At 41.3% G+C, this 26,817-nt stretch overlaps 1 protein-coding gene and 1 long non-coding RNA gene across 3 annotated transcripts in view; one reads left to right on the top strand and one right to left on the bottom strand.

The window, feature by feature from the left end:
* The window catches only part of WBP2NL (WBP2 N-terminal like), a 35,679-nt gene extending 31,115 nt beyond the window's left edge, over window positions 1-4,564 (top strand). The window contains exons 7-8 of one of the 2 annotated variants that reach the window (XM_082740028.1): window positions 393-526; window positions 4,494-4,564. The gene's annotated coding sequence lies outside the window, so the exon portion shown is untranslated. The remainder of the gene's footprint in view (window positions 1-392; window positions 527-4,493) is intronic. The other variant, XM_082740029.1, reaches the window with a different exon arrangement.
* On the bottom strand, window positions 964-4,474 carry LOC309869270. Its single transcript, XR_014314084.1, has 3 exons — window positions 4,182-4,474; window positions 3,703-3,872; window positions 964-1,232 (listed from the first exon to the last, which is right to left on the bottom strand). It is a non-coding gene; the product is annotated as an uncharacterized lncRNA (long non-coding RNA).
* Window positions 4,565-26,817: the final 22,253 nt, after the last annotated feature.

The following is a 26,817-nucleotide window of genomic DNA, read 5'->3' as shown; positions in this document are numbered from 1 at the left end:
TGAAACTCTTTCCAGCAATGAGACAAGTCACGGACCATTCTTTCCCTTCCAAGAAAAAGAGTATCATGTCCAGTTTGTAGACAGCAGGGGATCTTCTTGAAGAAGGCAAATGTTGATATTGAAAGTAGCTCCAGATTCCTCTCTGAAATTACTGGCATAGAGTCACGGGGCTCGAAGCTGGCGTGTCAGTAGCACGAGGGGTTGACCGTATGCTCAGACAACTGTCATGAAGGGAAGAAGTACAAAGGGAAACCGTAGGTAGAACCCTTTTCTAAAGGTTCCACATAGATAACTTAGATCATATGGATCTTAAATGTGGGTCACAGGTTCCAGATCTCTTTCTCTTAAAATCTTTTTGAGGAAAGTGATAGGATTTTTTTTTTTTCTTTCAGGGGTTTCTTTTTTCTCACTTCTAAACCTCTCTACATGGGCATAAGGGACAAAATGAAGAGGGAGAGATTCTACAAACCAGAGCAGGAATAGGGTTTCCCTCATTCAGCTTTTCAGTTTCTGCTGGAATGTGATGGTAAGTTGGGAATAGGGTCAAGGGGTGAGACCTCTTTTATGCCGGGATAGTTCTCTAAATAACTAATGTCTGGCAGACATACTCTGGGCTTAGAATTCTGAAAGAGTAGCAACTAGAGTTTGTCTTCTGCTCTTCATTCTAGGTTTTTTTTTTTTTTTTAAAGATGGATTGATTTGAGAGAGAGAGCATGTGTGAGTGGACTGAACCACCCAGACACCCCTCCACTGACATTTTGGATGCTTCCTTCCTGACTCACTCCCTGAACTGTGGATTCTATCTTCTTCCTGTCTCTTCCCCAGCTGCAATACAGAAACTGCTCTTGCTGTCTATACTTTGTCTCCTCATTTCCTATTAGAAATATAAAGGGAAAGGAAGAAGGCCTTTTATCTCTGCACTATCTGCTAGTGGACCCACAAAATAAGCATCTAAATATTCTCTCTTTTTTAAAAAAGATTTTATTTATTTAATTGACAGAGAGACACAGTGAGAGGAGGAACAGAAGCAGGGGAGGTGGGAAACGGAAAGCAGGCTTCCCACCAAGGAGGGAGCCTGAAGCAGTGCTCGATCTCAGGACCTTGGGATCATGATGCAAACCGAAGGCAACCGCTTAACCACTGAGCCACCCAGGGGCCCCCTAAATAGTCTTTTTCCTGGATGAGTGGATGCTTGTCAGCCTGCTGCTGCAGAGCCTTCTGGCTTGACTGTCCTGTGGAATCAAGAGGAAAATGTAGAGTGGGTGGGATTTTCCAGTCCATAGATTAACATATGCAGGAAATATTGCATGTCTTTGTTATCCCTTAATTTAGTTCTGTTATCAAGATCCCCCCCACCATCTGCCTTGCTGGTAGATTCCCCCAAACTCCTGAGATTATGCAAAAGTATCCAGATCTCGTGTGGCATCAAGACTCCAGGAAGCCCCTTCCAGACATCAGATTACTTCTGAAAGAGCTACTTCCCAGTCCTGGTCCCATTAAGTCTGATAGCTCGTTTGTTCCCTCATGTCCCTGGAATCTTGGGTGGGGCCTGGCAGCTGGGTGTCAGAGGTCCAATTCCATGTACTATGTCACCCCTGAGCCCTGGGGAGCAGGACTCCAGTGCCTCTCCTGGAGAGGCTCCAGTTCTTTCCCAACCTCTCAGATTCTCCAGCACCCCCATCCCTTCTACTTCTTGAGCAGCTGTTATCCTAATCTCAGGATTTGGGTTTCCACAGAAGATTATAATAGAGAGCCTTTGCCTTTATGCTGACTTGGCTTTTCTTACCCACTGCCTGGCTGCTTGCTTGAAATCATGTATATGTGACTATGTATAGGATGTAAAGACCCAATTCAAATTCATACTGCACAGGTGCCCTAGCCATCTGGTAAAAAGTAAAACATGTGGCATCCATCCCAACCTTTACGTGGAGTGCCTTTAGGAGAGGGAGATAGTGTGGCACACTCGACCATGGACTGCTGGAGGATAAACTTTTTGAAGATTCTTAAATGACTCAAGAAGAAGGGATTCAGTCTAAGGGAGAGGATCTGTAGATTCGACCAGCCATTTGATTAGCTATGCATTTAGTAGCTAATGTTTAAAAATTTTGTATAACATTTAGTAATGAGCATTTATTATTAAAAATAAAACAGGTTTTTAATTGAACTGAGTATTAATAAGTAGCTACTAATATTGAACACAGTTGTTAAATTCTTTTTAAGGTCTAGGGGCGCCTGGGTGGCTCAGTGGGTTAAGCCGCTGCCTTCGGCTCAGGTCATGATCTCAGGGTCCTGGGATCGAGTCCCGCATCGGGCTCTCTGCTCAGCAGGGAGCCTGCTTCCTCCTCTCTCTCTCTCTCTGCCTGCCTCTATGCCTACTTGTGATCTCTCTCTGTCAAATAAATAAATAAAATCTTAAAAAAAAAAAAGTCTTTAAAAAAAATTCTTTTTAAGGTCTAAATAGTCATTTGACAAATCTCTAGCCCCAAAGCCACTGGGGCTAGATTTTTGCGTTGTGAGAAAAAGCAGGGACACTTTCATCCTCCATCTCCGAGAGAGGTAATAGTCGTCTCCTGAGTTTGGTGAGAAGTTACCAGAACGTGCCTTGCTCCTCCTCTTTCACCATGTACACGTTTAGAATGCTTTCGACCTACGCCTCTCCCCGCTGTGATACTATGATAATTTTGGCTGCCTGGCGAAGTTCTGTTCATCTGCTCAGTCCCAACTCAAAGGCTCTATGAAAAATTCCTGAACTTCCCAACCAAATTCAGATGTTATTTCTTCTTCTGTCCCACTCTGGTTTGTGCATGACTCCATTAGAGAGCACTTACAGAGTAAATTGTCATTGCTGGTTTATATGTCTGTCTCTGCCCTGAACTGTGACTTCTCTGAGGACATTTATTGGGCCATTACTCCTAGTGCTGTAGAGAGGGGACAAAGTTGTTTAAAATATAGTCCCTGTCTTCTAAGAACTTACTGATCAGTGCTTTAGAGCAAAAAGAGAACCAGTTGTCCCCGGTAATTGTTCGTCTCATTCTGCCACTCTTCTGTAGGATTCAGAGAAAAGAATTTCTGGTTATTGTTTTAGTATAGATTTTATTATTTAGGTATGATAAGGCCAATGGGTCAGGAGACAGCTGCTGTTGAGAAGATAATCTGTTACACTTATAGATGCAAAGGCAGTGGCATGCCACGCCACGGGCGCCACTAAGGAAAGCACCAGGGGTGAGGGGAAACTGTACCAGAGTCTTTACTGTGGTTTCCATGGGAAGGAATAGGCGAGGCAGGGTAAGCAGGTTTAGGATTGCACAGTTTGAGTAATTTCAGTGGGCTCAGGGGCAGAGAGGCTGTCCCTGTTTGTCCAGTACCAGGCCCAGGGATGATTAGAGCAGGTAGAGCCTCATAAAAGAGGTGGTTGGGGGAATGGCTCCAGAATGGTTTGCTTCCTTTTGAAAGGCACGTTTTCTGGCAGCTTGTTTACCATCTTTAGAAACTGGCTAACCTTGAGAGGGGCAGCCCCTTTAGGGGTAGCAAGTCCCCAGATGTCCAAGAATCAGACTACAGAAAATAAAAGATATGATTAATACAGTGATAAAACTAGGTCCCTGGCCTTCCTCAATGGGTTCCCTAATGCTGGGTGGAATCTCTCAAAAAAACAGGGTGAAAAGTTCTTTCTTTTGAGTACTCCCCTTCCAGAATAATTACCCTTCTTCTGAGCTTGCATTGTTCCTGGTGAAAACCTGTGCCAAACCTGTTGGGATTGCTTGCGTGCCCATCTCCTCCATGACCTGTGAGCTCCTTGAGAACAGAGCCTGTGTCACATTGCAGGGACACTTAGCAGAAGGTGCTGCACAGAGTGGGTGTCTAGTAAACATCTGTTGAAGGAATAAGGATGTGAAAAATTGTGTTTCTTGATTCATCATGTACACACACATCACATATATACACCATTAAGTTCTGGCCACCAGTTGAAGAGTATAATTTGCAGGATGAGTTTTGTTTGGCAGGCTGTTAGAGAGGATTAGGATTTCAGATTTTAGAGAAAGCTGTCCCTTCTCTGTCTGCTTGAGTTGAACAGTCCTGAAGGCATGGTTATGTTTCACCTCTTCCTACCTCACAGCCATGGTTTATATGGTTCCTACTGGCCAAAGCCACTGCTGGCAAGGTGGTCCCATAGAACTTACCTGGTGTCAAAGGTCTTTGGAAGTGAATTAATGATCATTACTAAAGGTGAGTGTCTGGCAGCATGCTAAGGCACTTCATAAGCATGTCTCACTTCATCCCCACAGTAATTCAGTGAGGTGAGGACTGTTCATTTCCTCATTTTACAGCTAAGCACACTAAAGCTTGGCGACCTCCGGAAACCAAAGAAGCCACACCGGTGGAGTGGTGGACACAGAACATGAACTCAGGCTGAACATGAACTCCAGAGCCTGTGACCCTAACTCCTGACTGAGGAGCCCACCTCCTAGCATCATCCTCTTTTCATCCCACAGGTGCCAGGCTGTAGGAGGTGTTTCCTTGCATGTGGTACCTCAATCCTCTCCGCACATCTGTGAGGTCCTGGTAAGCTCAGAGTCCCTTCCTGGTTGTGGGCTTACAATCCCTGGTGGTCGGAGGGCATCCAGTATGGTCTAGTAGGTCAAAGAGGGCTCAGATTTCTCACAGGGCCAGATTTGTTCTAGATCCTCTTCTGCCTTATAACTGGGGCGTGGGGGTTGGGGAGCCCAAGGCTAGCTGCCCTCAGGTCAGCTAAGCTGGTGCAGGAAAAAGGGAACCCTGAAATCTTTGGTTTTTTTCCTTGGCCTCTTGCCCTCATCACAGGCCTGCGTCAATGGCCTTAGTGATGCCCCTGAGTGAAGGTATGTAGAACAGACCAGAGGTGAAGAGTTTGAGACAGGCAGTAATTATGTCAGAGGGCTGGCCCATCTCTGAACTAAGCAAGCACGCTGCTAGGCACTTTCCAGGCATAACCTAGCAGGGTGAGTACTTGGTCTCCAGTCTCACAGTTTGAGAAACGGAGCAGAGAGGGAAGCAAACTGCCTGAAGCACACGGCTGGCTAGCGAGTGACAGGGCGGAATCTGAACTAGGCTTTGCTTCTCACTGGCACACACTCTTTTATTGAATTGCCTTTTGTGTTCCATCTTTGAGCACTTGGGATATCAGTGACCAGACAGAAATCCCTGCTCTTGTGGAGCATCCACTGTCGTGATACTGAGATGCAGTCACTACATTAGTTATGTGATATAACTGGGCATCTCCTACTCAAACTGCAGGAGAAGCAAAGACAGAGAAGTTGGTAAGAGTTACAGAAAAGTACAGAGCGAGGTGTGGGAGATCGGGAATGCCAGGGGGTGGCAGAGGGAGCAGATTTCAGCGGAACCTTGTCAAGTAGGTAATGTCTGAGTGAAGACTGGAAGGATGAAGGAGGTGAGGGAGCTAGCCATGCAGATACTTGCGGTAGAATCTTCCAGACAGGAAACAGCTAGTGTAGAGGCAGCTTAATTCCAGGGTGACTCAAGACATAGGTGAATGTGAGAAGACTTTTCTCAAGGAAGGAAAAAGCTTGAAAACGGATTGCAAACCAACTGGAGAGAGAGATCTGAACCAGTCCACGTAATACAAGTTGGGGATGGACACTGATTTCTAGATTCTCATTAGAAAACAGGCCTTCTTCCTCCTGCCTATGTCCTGAGGAGAAAAAAGAAGCTAATGTAACCGAAGAGGCGGGAGTCACCCTGGCTTCACATCCTTGATTAAAGTCTGCTTGCTGTCGCAACACCTCTGCCGTGCCCTTGGTCTCTCTGTTCCTGAGAGCGTATGCGATACGCACTGCCTGTTGCTGGTCCCGCGGGACCACCGTGGGTAGCTTGGACATGCCTGGACTCTTAGTTTCCTGGCTGGGCTCTGCACTTGTCTTGCTTCAATGGTTCATTGTCTGGTTCTGAGACAGATGCATCTTTTTAGTGTTGATGTCTCTGAATCCCCTGGATGGAGAACTTGCCTAAACCAGGGAAGCCTGCCCTCTGACTCTCCACAGAGAGGAGGGCCGCGATAAATTGTTGCGAGAGCTGTGGGCTGACTGCTTGTTCACTGTGCTGCCCAATATTGTGCTCTCGGCTTCCTAAGGATCAGTTCAGGTCAAGGATCTACTGAGGCAGCTTTACGCCAGCTCTGTGCTCTGAGGGATCTGACACGCCCTGATCGGAGGCTACACTGTGCTCCAGAGAGAGAGAGTTTTACTGTGTTTTGCAAGTGTCCTCCCTGTGCTGGACCCCACCCACCCATGAACTCTAGACGGTAGCAGATGAGGACTCCACCCTCTGTATGGTCTCCCTGGGGAGGTTGTCGGGCTCTCTCTTAGCTTGCTCAGATGGTCTTAATTTCCTTGGTCCTCATACCTCTGTTTGGGCATTGATGCACCTCAGTTTGGGACTATTTCAGAAATATTTCCACTTGAGGGGCATCTGGGTGGCTCAGTGGGTTAAAGCCTCTGCTTTTGGCTCAGGTCATGATCCCAGGGTCCTGGAATCAAGCCCCGCATCAGGCTCTCTGCTCTGTAGGAAGCCTGCTTCCTCCTCTCTCTGCCTGCCTCTCTGCCTACTTGTGATCTTTGTCTGTCGAATAAACAAATAAAATCTTTTTTTTTTTTAATTTTAAGATTTTATTTATTTGAGAGAGAGAGAGAGAATGAGAGAGATCTTGAGAAGGGGGGATCAGAGGGAGAAGCAGACTCCCTGCTGAGCAGGGAGCCCGATGTGGGACTCGATCCTGGGACTCCAGGATCATGACCTGAGCTGAAGGCAGTCGCCCAACCAACTGAGCCACCCAGGCGTCCCAACAAATAAAATCTTTTAAAAAAACTTTTTTTCAAGGGGCCTGCCATTTTTGTGAGTGTTGACTCCAGGAGTCCTGCCAAGTCCCCCACAGTAAAGAGTGAAGAAAAATCCTTTTGTGCTTCCAGCAGGAAGAATAGAAAATTAGCTATATTAAAAATACACCCAGAGCATTATGTTCTCCTTAACATGGACTACCCTTAAGAGAAACTTCTTAACTAGAGCCTAACTGACCCAGAGAAGGGAAACACCCAAGGCCAGCACTTTAGCCTTTCTGCCTTAACTGAGGGGGTGGGGGAAACCCAGTGACTGAGAAGCACTTATGGAGGTAAAAGCCCATGGGCTCATTAAAAGACTGACACCTAATCATAGGACTATAGGATGCTTCCCTTCCCCCAACACCTAACCACCATATCAGTAGAGCATCTGCATAATAACAAGATTGCAAATGAAAGAACAGCACATCTCAGACCTTATTTAAGATGTCTCTAGGGACCTGGGTGGCTCAGTGGGTTAAAGCCTCTGCCTTCGGCTCAGGTCATGATCCCAGGGTCCTGGGATCGAGCCCCGCGTCGGGCTCTCTGCTCCGCGGGGAGCCTGCTTCCTCCTCTCTCTCACTCTCTGCCTGCCTCTCTGCCTACTTGTGATCTCTGTCTGTCAAATAAATAAATAAAATCTTAAAAAAAAAAAAAAAGATGTCTCTAGGGAAATACAAAGACAACGGGGGAGGTTAAAAATAAGAACACCAGAGGAAATTCATCTCTGACAACCTGTGGCTATAGTAAACAGTGAGCACACACTAGCTCCAAACCAGATAAACCTAAAGTTGCACACTTGAGGACTATATTCTTCCATCTCTTTTACAAAGTATATCATGTCTGGTTTTCAGCATAAAACTGCAAATCATACCAAAAGACAAAAAACCACAACTTGGACAGAGCTGTCATCAGAACCAGACTCATAAATGGCAAAGATGTTGCAATTACCAGAGAGGGAATTTAAAACAACTGATTAGTATGCTTTGAGCTTTAATGGAAGAAATAGATAACATTCAAGAACAGATGGAAACTCCAAGAAACAATCAAAGGAAATGCTAGAAACAAAACAAACAAAATAAAACATTATAACAAATGAAGCATACCTTTGATGAGGTCATCACTGAACTGGACATGGCCAAGGAAAGAATGAGTTTGAACATATATCACTAGTAATATGCAAAACTGAAAAGAGAGAAAGGAATGAAAAATATGGAGCAAAACACCCAAGAACTGTGGGACAATTACAAAATGTTTAGCATACATGTAAAGAAGAAAAAAGATAGAAACAAAAGAAATAATGACCGAGAATTTTCCAAAATTAATGACAGAAAAGAAACCACAAATCTAGGAATCTTAAAGGATACTAAAAAGGATAAATACAAAAAAAATCTACAACTGGGCATATCATATTGAACTGGGGCGGGGGGAACCCTGAAGACAAAAGGAAAATATTGAACGAAGCCAGAAGGGGAAAAGCTTACTTATAAAGGAACAAGGACAAGAATTACATCAGACTTCTCTTCAGAAACCATACCAGTAAAGAGTGCAGTGTAATATCTAAAGCCTTCAAAGAAAAATAATGTAGAATTCTATATTCAGTCAAATTATCCTGCAAAAACAAGAAATACTTTCTCAAAGAAAAATTGGGGAATTTGTCACCAACAGAGCTACCTTGCAATAAATGTTAAAGAAGCTTTTAGAGAGAAAATGATATACATTAGAAATCTGGGTCTATAGACAGAAGCGAAGAGTGCTGGAGAAGGAATAAATGAAGGTAAAATGAAATCCTTTAGTCTTCTTAACTGATCTGACATAACAGTTTGTTCAAAGGTGTTCAGTGTTACAGCTTATGGATAAGTGAAATGAATGATGACAGTGTTAGAAGGAGGAGTTGGAAATACTCTGTTCTGAGGTATTTGCTCTGTGAAGCAGTATAATGCTACGTGAAAGAGGACTTGGATTAGTAGTAAATGGGTATGGCAAACTCTAAAGGAACCACTTTAAAATGTTAGAAAAAAATCGTATTAATGACATTGCAAGAGAGAGAAAATGGAATCACGTAAAATGCTTCATTAAAACCAAAAAAAGGGGCGCCTGGGTGGCTCAGTGGGTTAAGCCGCTGCCTTCGGCTCAGGTCATGATCTCAGAGTCCTGAGATCGAGTCCCACATCGGGCTCCCTGCTCAGCGGGGAGCCTGCTTCCCTCTCTCTCTCTCTCTGCCTGCCTCTCCATCTACTTGTGATTTCTCTCTGTCAAATAAATAAATAAAATCTTTAAAAAAAAAAAAAAAACAAAAAAAGGCAGAAAAAGTATAGAAAGCAAAAAAATTAAGAAAAAAAAAACACGGACAATGGATGGAGGACAGTAAAAAACACAATAGATATTGATCCAATGCTATCAATAATCATTTTGAATGATTTAATACACAAATCAAAAGACAGAGACTGTCAAGAGTGGATTAAAAAAACAAAACCCAACTATATATTGGCTACAAGAAACCCACTCTAAGTATAAAGACACAGATAGATTAAGAGGAAAGGGATAGAAAAAGTTTTGGGGTTTAGTTGCACAACAATGTGAATATACTTAACACCATTGAACTGTACACTTAAAAATGGTTGAGATGGTAAATTTTATGTGTATTTTACCACAAGTTTTTTAAAAAGAAAAAAGGATAGAGTAAGATATACTTTGCTAACACAAACCAAAAGAAAGCCAGGTAGCCATACTAATTTCAAAGCTGACTAAAGAGCAAAGAAATTTATCTGTGAGAAGGAGGGTCATTATATAATGGTAAAAGGGTAAATTCTCCAAGAAGATATAGCAATCCTTAATACAAAATTACCTAACAGAGGACCAAAATATATGAGACAAAAACAGAACTATAAGGAGAAATAGATAAATCCACTAATACAGTTGGAGAATTCAACACCCCTGTATTACTGACAGACCCAGCAGGCAGAAAATCAGGATGTAGTTGAACTAAACAAGCACTATCAAATGACTAGATCTAATTGATAGAGAATACCTCATCAAGTAATAGCAGAATATGCCTTCTTCTCAAGCTCACGTGGAACATTCACCAAGACCACATTCTGGGACACAAAACACAACAAATCAAAAAAGTATAGAAATCATACAAAGTATACTCTTAAACTGAAATGAAATTAAACAAGTCAAGAAGAGAAAGATAGGGGGGAAATCCCCCAATATTTGAATGTTAAACAACATATTCTAAATAACACATGGGTCAAAGAGATCTTAAAAAAGGAAAAAAATTACATATATATGTACATATGTATATACATATATATATATATATACACATATATATATAATTTTAAAGATTTTTTATTTGAGAGAGAGACTCCTTAAGCAGACTCCTTGCTGAGTGCGGAACCCAATGTGGGACTTGATCCCAGAACCCTGAGATCATGACTTGAGCTGAAATCAAGAGCCAGCTGCTTAACTGACTGAGCTATCCAGGCACCCCAAAGTCAAAATATATTTGAACCAAAATAAGCTCAATACAACTTATCAAAACTGTGCGATGTAGTAAAAGATCTAATATCACTAACCTCAGCTTTTACCTTAGGATACTAGAGAAAAACCAGTTTAAATCCAAAGTAAACAGAAGAAAAGAAATTAAGACAGAAATCAGTAGAATTGAAAAGAGTCAGTAGAGAAAAACAAAACCAAAATTGGTTCTTTGAAGAAAATTGATAAAATTGTAAGCCTCTAGCTTGGTTAACTAAGAAAAAAGAAGACAAATTTCTAATATCAGAAATGAAAAGGGGGGTGGACAAAATGGGGGAAGGGGAGAGGAAATACGGGTCTCCAGTTACAGAATGAGTAAGTCAGGAGAAAAAAAGCAGAGCACAAGTGTGGGGTGCCTGGGAGGCTCTGTGAGTTAGGCATCTGCCTTCAGCTCAGGTCATGATCCTGGAGTCCTGGGATGGAGCCCCGCACTGAGGTCCTTGATTGTGGGGAGCCTGCTTCTCCCTCTCCTCCCCACTTGTGCTCTCTCTTTCCCGCTCAAAAAAAAAAAATCTCTAAAAATATTAAAATAAAAAGCAGAGCACAAGGAACAGTCAATGATACTGTATTAACGATGTAATGGGACAGATGGTAACTATATTGGCCAACATCGAGTAGTATATAAACTTGTCAAATCACTAAGTTATACACTTGAAACGAATGTAATGTGTGTCAGCTGTACTCAAAAAAGTAGAATAACTAAAAAAAAAAAAAACTGTGGAGCAATCACTACTGATCCCATAGACATTAAAAGGATAATAAGGAATATTACAAATACCTCTATACCCACAAATATGTTAACCTAGATGAAAGGGACCAATCTATCAAAACAGTCTACCAAAAGGCATAGTCCACCAATCTATACAATTTATCAAAACTCACAAAGAAAAATAGAACATTTGAATAGGGCTTTATCTATTAAATAAATTGAGTCTATAATTAATAGCCTTCCAGAAAAGAAAGCACTAGGCCCAGATGGGTTAACTAGTGTATGGTACCAAACATTTAAGGAAGAACAATATTTTCTGTTCCAGAAATAGAAACAGATGGCATACTTCTTAAATCATTCTATGCAACCAGCATTAACCTTCTATCAAAACCAGATAGATACTACAAGGAGACTACAAATTAATATCTCTCATAAACATGGATGCAAAGATCCTCAAAAAAATTACCAAGATGAATTCAACAATATGAAAAAAAGAATTCTACACATGACTGAGTAGAATTTATTCCAGGTGTGGAAGTCTGACTTTTTAAAAAGATTTTATTTATTTATTTGACAGAGAGAGAGAGAGATCACAAGGAGGCAGGCAGAGAGAGGAGGAAGTGCTCCCTGCCGAGCAGAGAGCCCGATGCTGGGCTCAATCCCAGGACCCTGAGATCATAACCTGAGCTGAAGGCAGAGGCTTAACCCTCTAAGCCACCCAGGAGCCCTGGAAGGCTGATTTAATATTTAAAAATTAATTAATGTAATCCATCATATTAGTGGGCTAAAAAATGTATGATTATGTCAGTAAATGCAGAAAAAAGCATTTGACAAAATCCAACACTCATTCATGATAAAATAGCTCAGTAAACTAGGATTAGAGAGAATTTGTCAACTTGATAAAGAACATCTACCAAAAAACCTATAGCTAGGGGTGCCTGCGTGGCTCAGTCAGTTAGGCATCCAATTCTTTATTTATTTATTTATTTATTTATTTATTTATTTGACAGAGAGAGATCACAAGTAGGCAGAGAGGCAGGCAGAGAGAGGAGAGGAGGAAGCAGGCTCCCTGCCGAGCAGAGAGCCCGATGCAGGACTCGATCCCAGGACCCCGAGATCATGACCTGAGCTGAAGGCAGCGGCTTAACCCACTGAGCCACCCAGGCGCCCCAGGCATCCAATTCTTAATATCAGCTCAGGTTATGATCTTGGGGTTATAAGACTGAGCCCCACGTCAGGCTCTATGCTGGGCAGGGAGCCTGCTTGAGATTCTCTCTCCCTCTCCTTCCCCTCTCCCCTCTCAAAAAAGAAAAGAAAACAAAAAACCTACATCAAACTCAGCAATGAACAACTAGATGCTTTTCTGCCAAGCTCAGAAAGAAGGAAAGGCTGTCCCCTCACCACCGGGGCTGCTACTGCAAGCCCTGGATAATGCAATAAGATAAGAGAAAGAAATAAATTATATATAGATTGGGAAGGAAGAAATAAAACTCTGTTTCCAAATGACATGATTATCTATGTAGAAAATCTGAAAGAAATGACCAGAAAACCAAAACCAAACCAAACCCTCCTGAAATTAGTAAGTGATTGTAGCAAAGTTGCAGGATACAAGATTAATATACAAGTCAGTTGTTATCTTATATACCATTGGTAAATTATTGGAATTTGAAATGTAAAACACAATCCCATTGTGGGGGTGCCTGGGTGGCTTTAGTTGGTTGAATGGTTGACTCTTGATTTCTACTTAGGTCATGATCTCAGGGTCCTGGATCGAGCGAGCCCTTATCAGGCTCTGTGCTCAACCGGGAGTCCACATTAAGGATCCTATCTCTCCCTCTGTCCCTCCCTGCACTCACTTGCTCTCTCTCTCACACTCTCTCTCAAATAAATAAATAAATGTTAACCCCCCCCACACACACACACACAATACCACTGGGGCACCTGCGTGGCTCAGTCAGTTGGGTGTCTGATTCTTGGTTTTGGCTCGGGTCATGATCTCATAGGTCTTGGGATTGAGCCCAGTGTCAGACTCCCTGCTGGATGATGTGTGTTTGGGAGGTCTGCTGAAGAATTCTCTCCCCCTGCCCCACCCATTTCTTCAAATAAATAAATAAATCTTTTTATGAGACTGACACGCTGCCTACTGTGCTAAGAAGGCACTAATAAATAAATCTTTTTAAAAGACAAACACAATACTGTTTACCAAAGAAAAGGAAATACTTAGGTATACATTTTACAAAAAAACTACAAAACTCTGATGAAAGAAATTCTAAATGAGAGATTCTGTACACAAGGATAGGAAGAATCAATATTATCAAGATGTCTGTTCTTCCAGTTTGATCTATAGATTCAACATAATCCTAATAAAAATTCTCACAAGTTGGGGTGCCTGGGTGGCTCAGTTGGTTGGGCATCTGACTTTGGTTCAGATCATGATCCCAGGGTCCTGGGATCAAGCCCCACATCGGGCTCTCTGCTCTGTGGGAAACCTGCTTCTCCCTCTCCCATGTGTCCCCCCCCCCCCCGCTTGTGTTTCCTCTCTCGCTATCTCTGTCAAATAAATAAATAAATAAAATCTTTTTAAAAATTCTAGAAAGTTATTTTGTGGATATCAGCAAATTGATCCTAAATTTTATATGGAGAAGTAAAATATCATGAGTAGCCAACACAATGTTGAAGAACTAAAACAAATTTGGAAACTGCCTCTATCCAACTTCAAGAACTGCTGTAAAGCTACAGTAACCAAGACTGTGGTATTGACAAAAGAATGGACAAACAGACCACACAAATATAGTGGACTGATCTTTAAAAAGGAAACGAAGACAATTCAGTGGAGAAATGATAGTGTTTCCAATGAATGGCCCTAGAACACTGGACATGCACATGCAAAAAAAAAAAAAAAAAAACCTAAAGGCAGATTTTTCACAAAAATTAACTCAATATGCATCAAAGACGTAAATGTGAAGTGCTAAGCTATATACTCCTAGAAGATCATTTGGAAAATATCTAATGACCTTCACTTCTGTGATGAATTTTTAGAAAATAACACCAAAAAGTACCATCCGTGAAAGAAAACATTGGTAAGTTGGATTTCACTGAAATGGAAAATTTCTCTTTAAAGGTACTGTTAAGGGAATGAAAAGACAAACCACAGACTGGGAGAAAATATTTGGAAAACACACATCTGGTAAAGGACTGATTTCTAAAATATACAAAAAACTCACACAACTGAACAATAAGAATGACCCAATTAGAAATGGACAAAAGACGTGAACAAACACCTCACTAAAGAAGATATACAGATGGCAAATAAGCATATGAAAAGATGTTCAGCATCACCTGTCATTAGGGAATTTCAAATTGAAACAACAAGCTACCACTACACACCAATTAAAATGGCTAAAATTCAGCACACTAATCAAACCAAATTCTGGCAAGGATGTGGAGCAACAGTAACGCTCTTTCGTTGCTGGTGGAAGTACAAAATGGAACAACCATGTGGGAGATAATATGACAGTTTCTTATAAAACTAAACATATTCTTACTGTATGAACCAGAAGTTGAACTCCTTGCTATTTTCCCAAATGAGTTGAAAACCTATGTCTACACAAAAATCTGCACGTAAAGGCTTAGAACAGCTTTATTCATAATTATCAAAATCTGGAGGCAATCAAGATGTTTTTCTGTTGCTGAGTGGATATATACATAATGGATAGTTTCATCAATAAAAAGAAGTAAGTTACCAAATCATGGAAAGATACGTTGGAACCTTAAATTGGAACCTTGGCGTATTGCCAAGGGAGAGAAACCAATCTGAAAAGGCCAAATACTGTGTAATTCCAGCTCTGTGACATTCTGGAGAAGGCAAAACTATGAAGACATTGAAAAGATTAGTGGTTGTGGGGTTGGGGGTTGGTGGGAGGGATGAGTAAGTGGAGCCCCGGATTTTAGGGCAGTGACACTTCTGTACTGTAATGGTGGATACATGTCATACATTGGTCAAAACCTACAAACTGTACAATACAAAGAGAGAACCCTAATGTAAACTATGAACCCTAATGTAAACTAATGTAAATTATAGCTGATAATAATGTATCAATCCTGTGATCAGTTATAACAAATGTAACAACTTAATGCAAGATGCTAATAATGGGGGACACAGTGGAGGAGGCCTTGGTACAGAGGATATATGGAAACTCGGCTTCCTGTTCCATTTTTCATAATCCTAGAACTGCTCTTTTACAAAGGGTGGTAGCGGGGAAGAAGAGATGAGGGCTGGGGTATCCCTTAAGGAGAGCCTGTTACTTCCACAACTTCCTGCAGAGGGCGCCCCGGCTTAGGGGCAAAAACCACGATGTAGAGAAAACGGCACAAATACTTCCTCAGGTGCCCATGTGCTTTACATAAATTACCTTATGTAATTCTTGAGCAATAATCCTGTGTGAACTATTAACATCCCTACTTTACAGAGGAGGAAGTGGAAACACAGAGAAATTAAGTAGCTTATTCAAGATTACACAGAGTTAAATGGAGCCAAGATTTATTTTTTTAAAAATCAATTTTTAAGGATTTTATTTATTTATTTGAGAGATATATAGATATATATATATAGAGAGAGAGAGAGAGTGCGTGAGAGCATGAGCAGGGGGAGAGGCAGAGGGAGAGGGAGAAGCAGACTCCCCGCTGAACCAGGAGCCCGATGTGGGGCTCGTTCCCAAGACACTGGGATCATGACCTGAGCTGAAGGCAGACACTTAACTATCTGAGCCACCTGGGCTCCCCTGGAGCCAAGATTTAAGTCTAGATATTAGAATATGTAACTAAATCACTACATGCAACTTGTTCTCATTCTATGAACTGGGCAGTCTTTTTTTTTTTTTTTTTTAAGGGAGAGCGTGTGGAGCCTAACGTGGTGCTTGGTCCCTAAGATCACAACCTGAGGGGAAATCAAGAGTGGGTCGCCCAACTGACGAAGCGACCCAGTACAACCCGCCCCCCAGAACATTTTCATCACCCAAAGCGAAACCCCCTGCCCTTGGCAATCACTACTCATTCCCTTTTGTCAACCACTCACCTACTTTTTGTCTCTATAGATTGGCCTATTCTAGACATTTCATATAAATGGGATCTGATAAGAGCCCTTTGTGTCTGGCTTCTTTCACTTTGTATCATTTTCTAGACCCATCCATGTTGTAGCATGTATCAGTACAGATATATTGTGTGGGTTGTGTGGATAGACCACATATTTATCCAATTGGCTAGTTGACACACATTTAAGTTGTTTCCACTTTTTGGCTATTACTTATTGGCTATTATTGAATAATACTGTTGTAAATGTTCATATATAAGTCTTTCTGTGGGCATATATTCTCATTTCTCTGTAGCGTATGCATGCAAGTGCAATTGTTGGGTCACTGTGGTAGCTTGTGTTTAACGTTCTGAGGAATTTCCAGAGAGTTTTCCACAGTGACTGTGGTTAATGGTACTGAGCATCTTTCCATGAACTTATTGGCCATTTGTACAATCTCTTTGGATAAATGTCTCTTTGAATCTTTTGCCTATTTTTAAATAGGTTATTGGTCTTTTTATTTTTATCTTTTTTGTTGTATTTATGAGTTGAAAGTGATCTTTATATATTCCCATAATAGATCCTTATCAGATATAGGATTGGCAAATATATTTTCCCATCCTGTGTGTCATCTTTTCACTTCCTTGATAGTGTCCTTTGACACAAGTTTTCTATTTTGATAAGGTCCAATTTATTTTTTCTTTGGTTGCTTGTGCTTTTAGTGTCGTATATAAGAAACTGTTGCCTAATCGAGAGTCATTAAGACATAACCTTTGTTTTCTTCTAAGTGCTTTATAGTTTGAGCTCTTAGCTCTTTGTAGGTCTTTATCCATTTTCAGTTCATTTTTGTATATAATGTGAAACAGAGGTCCAAGTTTATTTGTGTGGCTTAGCTAGTTGTCCTAGAACCATTTACTTGAAAAGACCATTACTCATTGAATGGTCTTAGTGCCTTTGTCAAAAATCAGTTGACTATAGATTTATGAGTTTTTTTCAGGACTCTGTATCTCATTGATCTATGTATCTATCTTTATTCTATTACCACAGTTTTAATTAGTATAGCTTTCTAATAAGTTTTAAAATTGGAAGTGTGAATCTTTAAAGTTTGTTCTTGTTCAAGATTATCTTAGCTACTCTGGGTCCCTTTCAGGATCAACTATCCATTTTTGTAAAAAGGCTATTGAAATTTTATTAGGACTGAATCTGTTAGGACTTTTAACAATATTAAATCTTCCAATCCACAAATAAAGAGGTCTTTCCATTTATTTAGGTCTTTAATTTCTTTCTTCAATGTTTAGATGTTGTATTTTGTCAAATGCTTTTTCTGTATCTATTGAGATGATCATATGATTTTTGTCTTTCAACTTATCAATGGGGTATATATCACATTAATTAATTTGCATATGTTGAAGCATCCTTGCATCCCAGGGATAAATCCTCCTTGATCATGGTATGATCCTTTTAATGTGATGTTGAATTCAGTTTGTTAATATTTTGAGACTTTTTGCATCTGTATTCATCAGGGATATGCATCTGTAGTTTTCTTAGAGTGTCCTTATCTGTCTTTGGTATCAGGGCAATTTTGACCTCATAAAATGAGTTTGAGAGACTCCCCTTCTCTTCAATTTTTTTTGAAGAGTTTGATAATGGTTAATACTAATGCTTTAACTGTTTGATAGACGTCAGCAGAGAAACTCTGGTCCTGAGCTTTTCTGTGTTTGGAGATTTTGATTACTGATTCAATTACCCATTATGTATCTGTTTAGATTTTCTATTACCTCATGATTCAGTCTTGTTAGGTTGTAGGTTTTTAAGAATTTATCCATTTCTTCTAGATTAGCTAACTTGTGGGTGTAATGTGGTTTGTAGTAGTCTCTTATGCTCTTGTTTTTCTGTGGTATCATAATGTCTGCTCTCTCATTTCTGATTTTATTCGAGTCTTCTCTCTTTTTTTTCCCTTTGTCTGGCAATTTATTTAAAAAAAAAAAAAAGCTCTTTCATTGATGTTTTCTTTTCTTTTTTTTTCCCCTTGGCCTCTATTTCATTTATTGCTGGTCTAATCTTTGTTACTTCCTTCTTTCTGCTAGCTTTGGGTTTGGTTTGTTCTTTTCGTGGTTCCTTAAGTTTGAAGTTATGTTGTTTGTTTAAAATCTTTTTTTTTTTTAATGTAGACATTTGCCATATAAGCTTCCCTATTTTAACACTGCTTTTGCTGCAAGTTTGGTAAGTTATGTTTTTATTTTATTTGTTTCAACATACTTTTAAAATTTCTTCTTCTTCTTCTTTTTTAATATTTTATTTATCTATTTGACAGAGAGAGAGAGAGCACAAACAGGGGAATGGCAGGCAAAGGGAGGGAGAGAAGCAGGCTTCCCACTGAGCAGGGAGCCCAATGCTGGGCTTGATCCTAGGATCCTGGGATCATGATCTGAGCTGAAGGCAGATGCTTAACCGACTGAGCCAGCCAGGCACCCTGATAATTTTTTCTCTTTTGATTTCTTTTAGAACCATTGGTTGTTCAGGAGTATGTTAATTCCCACATATTTGTGAATTTTCCAGTTTTCCCCTTGTTATTGCCTTCCAGTTTTCTACTGATTTGTTGGAAAAAATACTTGCTGTAATTTAAATCTTAAATTTGTTAAGACTTGTTTTGTGATATATTGTATGATCTATCCTGCAGAATGTTATGTGTGCACTTAGGAAGAATGTGTGTTCTGCTGCTGTTTAATGCAGTGTTCTTCATATGTTTTTAGGCCCATTTAGTCGTAGCTGAAGTCCAATATTTTCTTACTGATTTTTGTCTGGATGTTCTACCCATTGTTGAAAGTGTGATATTGAGTTCCTCTGCCATTTCTGGATTATTGGCTATTTCTCCCTTCAGTTCTGTTAGTATTTACTTAATATAGTTAATGTTGGGTGCATATATGATTGCTATGTCCTCTTGATGAATTGACCTTTTATCATTATATAATGACCTTCTTTGTCTCTTGTTATAGTTTATGCTTTAAGGTCTATTTTGTCTAAGGGTGGTTATCCCTGCTGTCTCTTGATTTCCAGTTGTATAGAATATCCTTTTCCATCTCTTCACTTTGAGCCTGTGTGTCCTTAAAGCTCAGGTGAGTCTCTTGTAGCAACATACTGTTGGATCTTGTTTTTTAATCCATTTATATCAAGAGTAATTATCGATAAGTAAGTACTTATTAATGCCATCTGATTAATTGTTCTTTGGCTTTTTTTTTCAATTTTAATTTTTAATTTTTAAAGTTTTTAAGATTTTATTTGTTTATTTGACATACAGAGATCACAAGTAGGCAGAGAGGAAGGCAGAGAGAGAGAGAGGAGCAGAGAGCCCAATGCAGGGCTCGATCCCAGGACCCTGAGATCATGACTTGCGCTGAAGGCAGAGGCTCTAATCCACTGAGCCACCCAGGCACCTCTCTCCAGCTATTTTTTAAAAAGTTCCCTGTACCTTTCTCTCTCTTTTGCTGTCTTCTTTTGTGAATTGATGATATTCTGGAGTGTTATGCTTTGATTCCTTTGCCTTTATCTTTTGCAGGGTTTATCTATTGCAGGGTTTTGTTTTGTGGTTACCATGAGGCTTACATAATATATCTTATAGAAACAGCAGTCTATTCTATGCTGATAACAACTTTACTTCAACCATATGCAAAACTCTACCCTTTTACTTTCTCCCTTTTTACATTTTTGATGTCACAGTTTATCTCTTTTTATATTGCAGATTCATTAACAAATGATTGTAGCTATAATTATTTTTAATACCTTTGTCCTTTAACCTTTATACCAGAGTTAAATGCTTAATACACCACCATGTTACAGTATTAGAATATTTTGAATTTGACTATACAGTTGGCCCTTGAGCAACATGGGTTAGAATTGTGCGAGTCTACTTATACAAATTTTTTAGAGTTGTCAATAAAAGCCACAAGTCATTTATTTACAACTGCCCTCTCCCCCTCCATTGTCACAGACTGACTAGAAAGTGACTGGTGCGGGTCATTAGCTGTCACTCTGTGGGTACCTGTGGAGGCGCGCAGAGGCTGTCAGCAACCACAGGGGGCCCAGGAGCAGGCAGGGATGCAAGGTGCCCTCTGTGTGCAGCGACGGTGCTGTATAGGGAGACCCACACCCTAGCACCCCTGCCCTGAGTGCTCCAGACGTGCTTCAGGGCTGTGGTAGTGCAGCTGTGGACCTTGGGCCCCTCCAGGGTGGAGTGTGGACCCCTTCCTGCAGTGGCCTACACCTTCCCTCCTGCCTTCAGCTTCCCAGAGGCCGATGCACTCACGTGTAACTGCGGCTGCTGATGGCTAATGCCTACCTCCAAGCAGATGGGGCAGCTTTACTGCATCTCCAGGTCACTGTCATTGCCGCGGGCCATCCTGGTGGCTGCCAAAAACCAAAAACCAAAAACCACCAGGCTGTGGAACATTGCCGTCCCACGGTGCGCTACCCAGTCTAATTCTTTTTCAGTAAATATACATATGGTACTGTACTTCCTCTTCCTTATGATTTTCTTTCTTTTTTTTTTTTTTTAAAGATTTTATTTATTTGTCAGAGAGAGAGAGTGCAGGAGAACACAAGCAGGCAGAGAGGCAGGCAGAGAGAGAGGAGGAAACAGGCTCCCCACTGAGCAAGGAGCCCAATGCAGGACTCGATCCCAGACCCTGGGATCATGACCCAAGCCGAAGGCAGCGGCTCAACCCACTGAGCCACCCAGGCGTCCCCCTTATGATTTTCTTAACATTCTCTTTTCTTTAGCTTACTTTATTGTAAGAATATGGCATATGATACATATAATGTACAAAATATGTACAAAAATAATGTACAAAATATCAGTAAGGCTTCCAATCAACAGTAAGCTATTAGAAGTTAAGTTTTGGGGAGTCAGAATTATAAGGGAATTTTTGACTGTGCAGGGGTCAGTGCCCCTAACTTCCTCCCCACCCCCGTGTTGTTCAAGGCTCAACTATATTTACCTTCCCAGTGTGTTGCATATTTTCATGTTTTCACATTACTAATTAGCATACTTTCATTGCAGTTTAAAGAAGTCCTTTCAGGGGCGCCTGGGTGGCTCAATGGGTTAAGCCTCTGCCTTCGGCTCAGGTCATGATCCCAGGGTCCTGGGATCGAGCCCCGCATCGGGCTCTCTGCTCAGTAGGGAGCCTGCTTCCTTCTTTCTCTCTGCCTGCCTCTCTGCCTACATGTAATGTCTGTCTGTCAAATAAATAGACAAAATCTTTAAAAAAAAAAAAAGTCCTTTCAGCATTCCTTATAAGGCACTTCTATAGATATTTTTAAAGATTTTATTTATTTATTTGACAGAGAGCAAGAGCACAGGCAGGGAGTTGACAGGCAGAGGGAGAGGGAGAAGCAGGTTCCCTGCTAAGCAAAGAGCCCAATGCAGAGCTCAAACCCAGGACCCTGGGATCATGATCTGAGCCTAAGGCAGACACCTAACTGAGCCACCCAGAGGCCCCTTATAAGGCACTTCTGGTGATGAATTCCCTCTGCTTTTGTTTGTCTGAGGTAATCTTTGTTTTTCTCTCATTTCTGAAGGAGAACTTTGCCAGGTCATTCTTGGTTGCAGTTTTATTTTTTTGGCACTTTGAATATATCATCCCACTCTCTTCTGTGAGGTTTCTGCAGAGAAATCCACTGATACTTTATGGGGATTCTCTTGTAAGTTATAAGCTTCTTTACTCTTGCTGCTTTTTTTTTTTAAGATTTTATTTATTTATTAGAGAGAGAGTGTGTGCACAAATGAGAGATTACAAGCAGGGGCAGCGACAGAAGGAAAGGGAGAAGCAGAATTCCCATTGAGGAAGGAGACTGATGCGGGGCTCGATCCCAGGACCCTGAGACCATGTCCTGAGCCGAAGGCAGCCGCCCAACAGACTGAGTCACCCAGGAGCCCCTTCTCTTGCAGCTTTTAAGATTCTTCCTTTGTTTTTGATTTTCAACACTTTCATCCTAATGTATGTTGGAGAAAATCTCTTAAAGTTGGGACTTTGGGAACTCTCAGCCATTCTTTCTTTCTTTCTTTTTTTTTTTTTTTTTTAAAGATTTTATTTATTTATTTGACAGACAGAGATTACAAGCAGGCAGAGAGGCAGGCAGAGAAGAGAGAGGAGGAAGCAGGCTCCCCGCTGAGCAGAGAGCCCGACCTGGGGCTCAATCCCAGAACCCTGGGATCATGACCTGAGCCGAAGGCAGAGGCTTTAACCCACTGAGCCACCCAGGTGCCCCAGCCATTATTTCTTTAAATAAGTTTTCTCCATCCGCTTCTCCCTCTCTTTTCCTTCTGGGGCTCCAATAATTAGCATTTTGTTTCTTTTGATGGCATCCTATAGATCATATAGGCTTTCTTCACTCATTCCTTCTTTTTCCTTTGTTACTCTCTGACTGGATAATACCAAAGTTCCTTTGTTCCAATTCACAGATTCTTTCTCCTGGTTGCTTCATTCTACAACTGATGCTCTCTGTGGCATTTTCCACCTCATTCAATGTATTCATCAGCTCCAGAGTTTATTTGGTTCTTTTTGGTATGATTTTGATCTCTTCTGTCTTTCTAGCTCTGATTTCTATCTCTATCTCATTTTATTCGTCTATTCTTTTCCTGATTTCATTGAATTGTCTTTCTGTGTTTTCTTGTAGCTCATTGAGCTTCCTTAAAACAGCTATTCTGAATTTTTTTAAAAAATTTTATTTATTTATTTGAGAGAGAGTACGGGTGGGGAGGGGGAGAGGGAGAAGCAGTCTCCTGCAGAGCAGGGAGCCTGATGCAGGGCTCAATCCCGATCGTGGGCTCAATCCCTGAGATCATGAGCTGAGCCGAAGGCAGACGCTTAAATGACTGAGCCACCCAGGCATCTCTGACGGCCTCTGTTTTGTTTTCTCAAGTAGGGTTAAAGCTCACGTTTGTGGTCTGTCCCCAGTCTGCAGACTCGGGCTGGCTTTTTGTGAGTGCTCGCTAGCCATGTCCCAAAGCTCACTCTTGCCACCATCAAGAGTTTGCACAGAAATCATCCATAGGGTAAGGGGGTGAGACAGGGGCTCATGGGGGTGAGATGCGCGGCTCAGGGATATCTCTGAGCCAGTTGGAGGGATCTGCAGACAAGGTCACCGTGTGGGCAGGCTTCTTATTGAAGTCTGGAACACAGTAGGATCCACGTCCCTTTAATGCCTTCTGAGGGTCTTATCTGTCACTCTCCCAGCCTTTTCCCACTCCCAGGTCACACAGCTCGTGACTCAGTACTCTGGTCAGCGCGAGTGAGAAGTAGGTTTGTTTGGCAACTTGCTGCACAACCAGGGAAGCCACGCGCTCTCGCATGCCCTTGTTTTTCCCCGTGGGAGAAATCGAGGGCCAAGAATCATCGGACTTGGCACTGAGCTATGCTCTTGGGGGAGGAGTGCCATGTTCCTCCTTCCCTCTCCGGTGTGTTAACGTTTTTATTTTCTTTCTCCAGTGGTGTGCTGGAACTTTCACAGGAAACCTGCGCTTCCACAAAGGCTCTCTTGGGTGGGTGATTGTCTAAGACAGTGATCGCCAGCATCTCTCAGGCTGGAGCCGGTTCCCAGGCCCTGCAGGGCTCAAGCCGGGAGTAAGGTCTGCACACCTATTACCTGATGAACTGGTGGTCTAGACTCGTCCCTCTCGGGCTCTGTGGGGTGTGGTGTTGAGTCCCACACCTTCCACAAGGTACTTTTGTCTGTGAATGAATGCCAACTTGTTGTTTTCGAGTTGGGATGTGGGTACGTGAGGGCTAACTTGTTGAGCTACCCCACCTTTTAAATTCTTACCCTTTACCCCCTGAATATCCGCCTGATAGATTATATTCTTCTCCCCCTCCTTGTTCACCCTTTTGTGGATGGAAATGACATGGGGAAGAGTGAGGCTGGCTCTGTTCCTGGAGCTGTCTGATATTCCGGTAAGGATGGCAGAAAAGTTTGGATAACATCAAATGGGAAAAAAGGAATATTACAAAGTTATTTTGCATTTTGCCAGGAGTCTGAAAAAAGAAGGAAGTAGAGAAAGACTCATTAATGGGAAGCTGACATCTGACTGACCCCCATAACCCATCATGCCCAGCAGCGGCAGGAGGACGCCCGTTCCTAACGACCCCCAGTCCCATCCTTCTTCATTCCTCCTCTCGGGCATCCTAAGGCTGGAAGATAAGCCCGTCTGGATTGGACTTCCCTTGTGTGTGTGTGTGTGTGTGTGTTTGTGTGTTGTTGCATTCCTGGGGAATGCCGCTGTCCTGTTTGCGATCCAGACCGAGAATGTTCTTCACAAGCCCGTGTGCTACTTTTACCCATATTGGACCCTACTGATCTGGGCCTCTCCACAGCCACCAACACCTAAATGCTGGGCATCTTCTGGCTGAGTCTCAGGGATATATCTCTTTTTTTAAAAATATGGCAAAAAAACATATTATAAAGCCTATCTTAACCATTTTTACGTGTCCGTTTCAGTGGTGTTAACTGTACTCACAGCGCTGTGCCTTGGGTCTCTAGGAGCTTTTTCATGCAAAACTGAAACGCCGCACCCATGAGCAACACCCCATTCCCTCCTCTTCCAAACCCCTGGCAACTACCATTCTACTTTGTTTCTACAAGATTGACTACTTTAAATACCTAACGTAGGGGAATCACACAGTATCTGTCTTTTTGTGGCACACTTATTTCACTCAGTATATCCTCAAGGTCCATCCATGTTGTAGCGTGTTGTAACAGAATGTCCTTCTTTTTTAAGGCTGAATAATATGTGTGTGTATATTTTATTCCTTTGTCCTTTCATCCATCAGTGGACTTTTGGGTTACATGTCTTGACTATTGTGCTTAATACTACAGTGGGTATGGCTGTGAATTTTGTTGTTTTAACATTTTTATTTTAAAATAATCTCTCCAGCCAACATGGGGCTCAAACTTACAATCCCGAGATCAAGAGTCGCACACTTTATCAACTGAGCCAGCCAGGCGCCCTGGTGTGAGTTTTTTTTAATGGCTTTACTGAGATATAAATCACATAACCACAGTTCATTCATTTAATGTGTGCAGTTCAATGGGTTGTAGTATATTCACAGATACGTGCAACCATTCCTGTAGTCAAGAACCTTTTCATCACCCCAGAAAGAAGCCTTGTACCCTTTAGTTGTTACCCCTTATCCCACCATCCTCCCCACCTGGCCCTAAGCAACCACTAATCTACTCTCTGTTTCTGCACATTACCCAATCCTGGACTTTAAAAGGAATGGAATCATATAATATGTGGTCTTTTGTGACCAGCTTCTTTCCCTTAGTGTACAGTTTTCAAGGTTCATCTGTGTCGTGGCTCATGTCAGTACTTGACTCCATTCTGTGGCTAATATTACATTGTATGGTTAACCATATTTTATTTATTCACTCAGGAGCTGGTGGACATTTGGGTGGTTTCCACCTATTAGCTGCTATGAATGATGCTGCTTTAAACATCTGTGTGCAGGGTTTCATGTGGACATATGTTTTCATTTCTTTTGGATACTTAGATGTGGAATTTCTAGATCATATAATAACCCTATATTTAATCATTTGAGAAATTGCTAGATCCTTTTCCCCAAGAGCTGTATCAGTTTTACATTTCTACCAGTAGCATATGGGGGTTCTTTTTTTTTTTTTTTTTTTTTGCATATGGGGGTTCTAATTTCCCCATGTCTTTATCAACAATTTGACTTTTTTATTCTAGCTATCCTTTTAGGTGTGAAGTGGTATCTTCTGGGTTTTATTTGCATTTCCCTAATGGTGAGTGATGTGGAGCTCTGGCCATTTGCTTATCTTTCTTGGAAAAATGTCTATTCAGATCCTGTACCCATTTTTAAATTGGTTTTTTTGATTGTTGAGTTGTAAGAGTTCTCTATGTATTTTGACAGAAGTCCCTTATATGACATGTAAATTGCAAGTATTTTCTCCCATTTTATGTGTTGTCTTTTTTCATATAAGTAAATTATACCTACAGATTTCCCTCTGATCCCTAGTTTTACTGTCTTTTTGTGGCACACAAAAAGGTTCATCTGTGTCGTGGTATGTTGTTTTTGTGTTTGGGGTACATTGTATGTTCATTTTCATTCATCTCAAGTATCTTCCCTAGTCTGTGCTGATATGCTTCTGTCTTGCTGCTTTCAGAATTCTCCATTTGTCTTTTGCGAGTTTGATTGGGTTCTGTCGAGGGCTGAATCCCTTTGAGTTTATCCTACTTGGAGCTCATGAATTCCTTGGATGTGTAGCTTAATTTTTGTCATCAAATAGGGGAAACTTGTAGATATGATTTTTTCAAATATTCTTTCTGCCCTTTCTCTCTCTTCTGCGTATGTCTGTGTGCTGCAAGTGTCCTGTGGGTCTCTGAGCCTCTGTTCATTTTTCTTCATTCTGCTATTCTGCAGACAGGTTAAGTTCAATGGACCTAACTTTGAGCTTGCCGATTTCTTCTGCCTGGGCATGTCAAGTTAAATTTTTTTAATCTCAGTTATTGTACTTTTCAATTTGTATTTGGTTCCTTTCTGTAATTTCAGTCTCTTTACCAATTATCTATTTAGTGAGACATCATTCTTATTTTTCTTTAACTCTTTATACCTGGTTTC

This window comes from Mustela nivalis (genome assembly GCF_964662115.1).
Source record: "Mustela nivalis genome assembly, chromosome: 7".
NCBI lineage: Eukaryota > Metazoa > Chordata > Mammalia > Carnivora > Mustelidae > Mustela > Mustela nivalis.
This window is presented reverse-complemented; position numbering and strand designations above follow the sequence as displayed.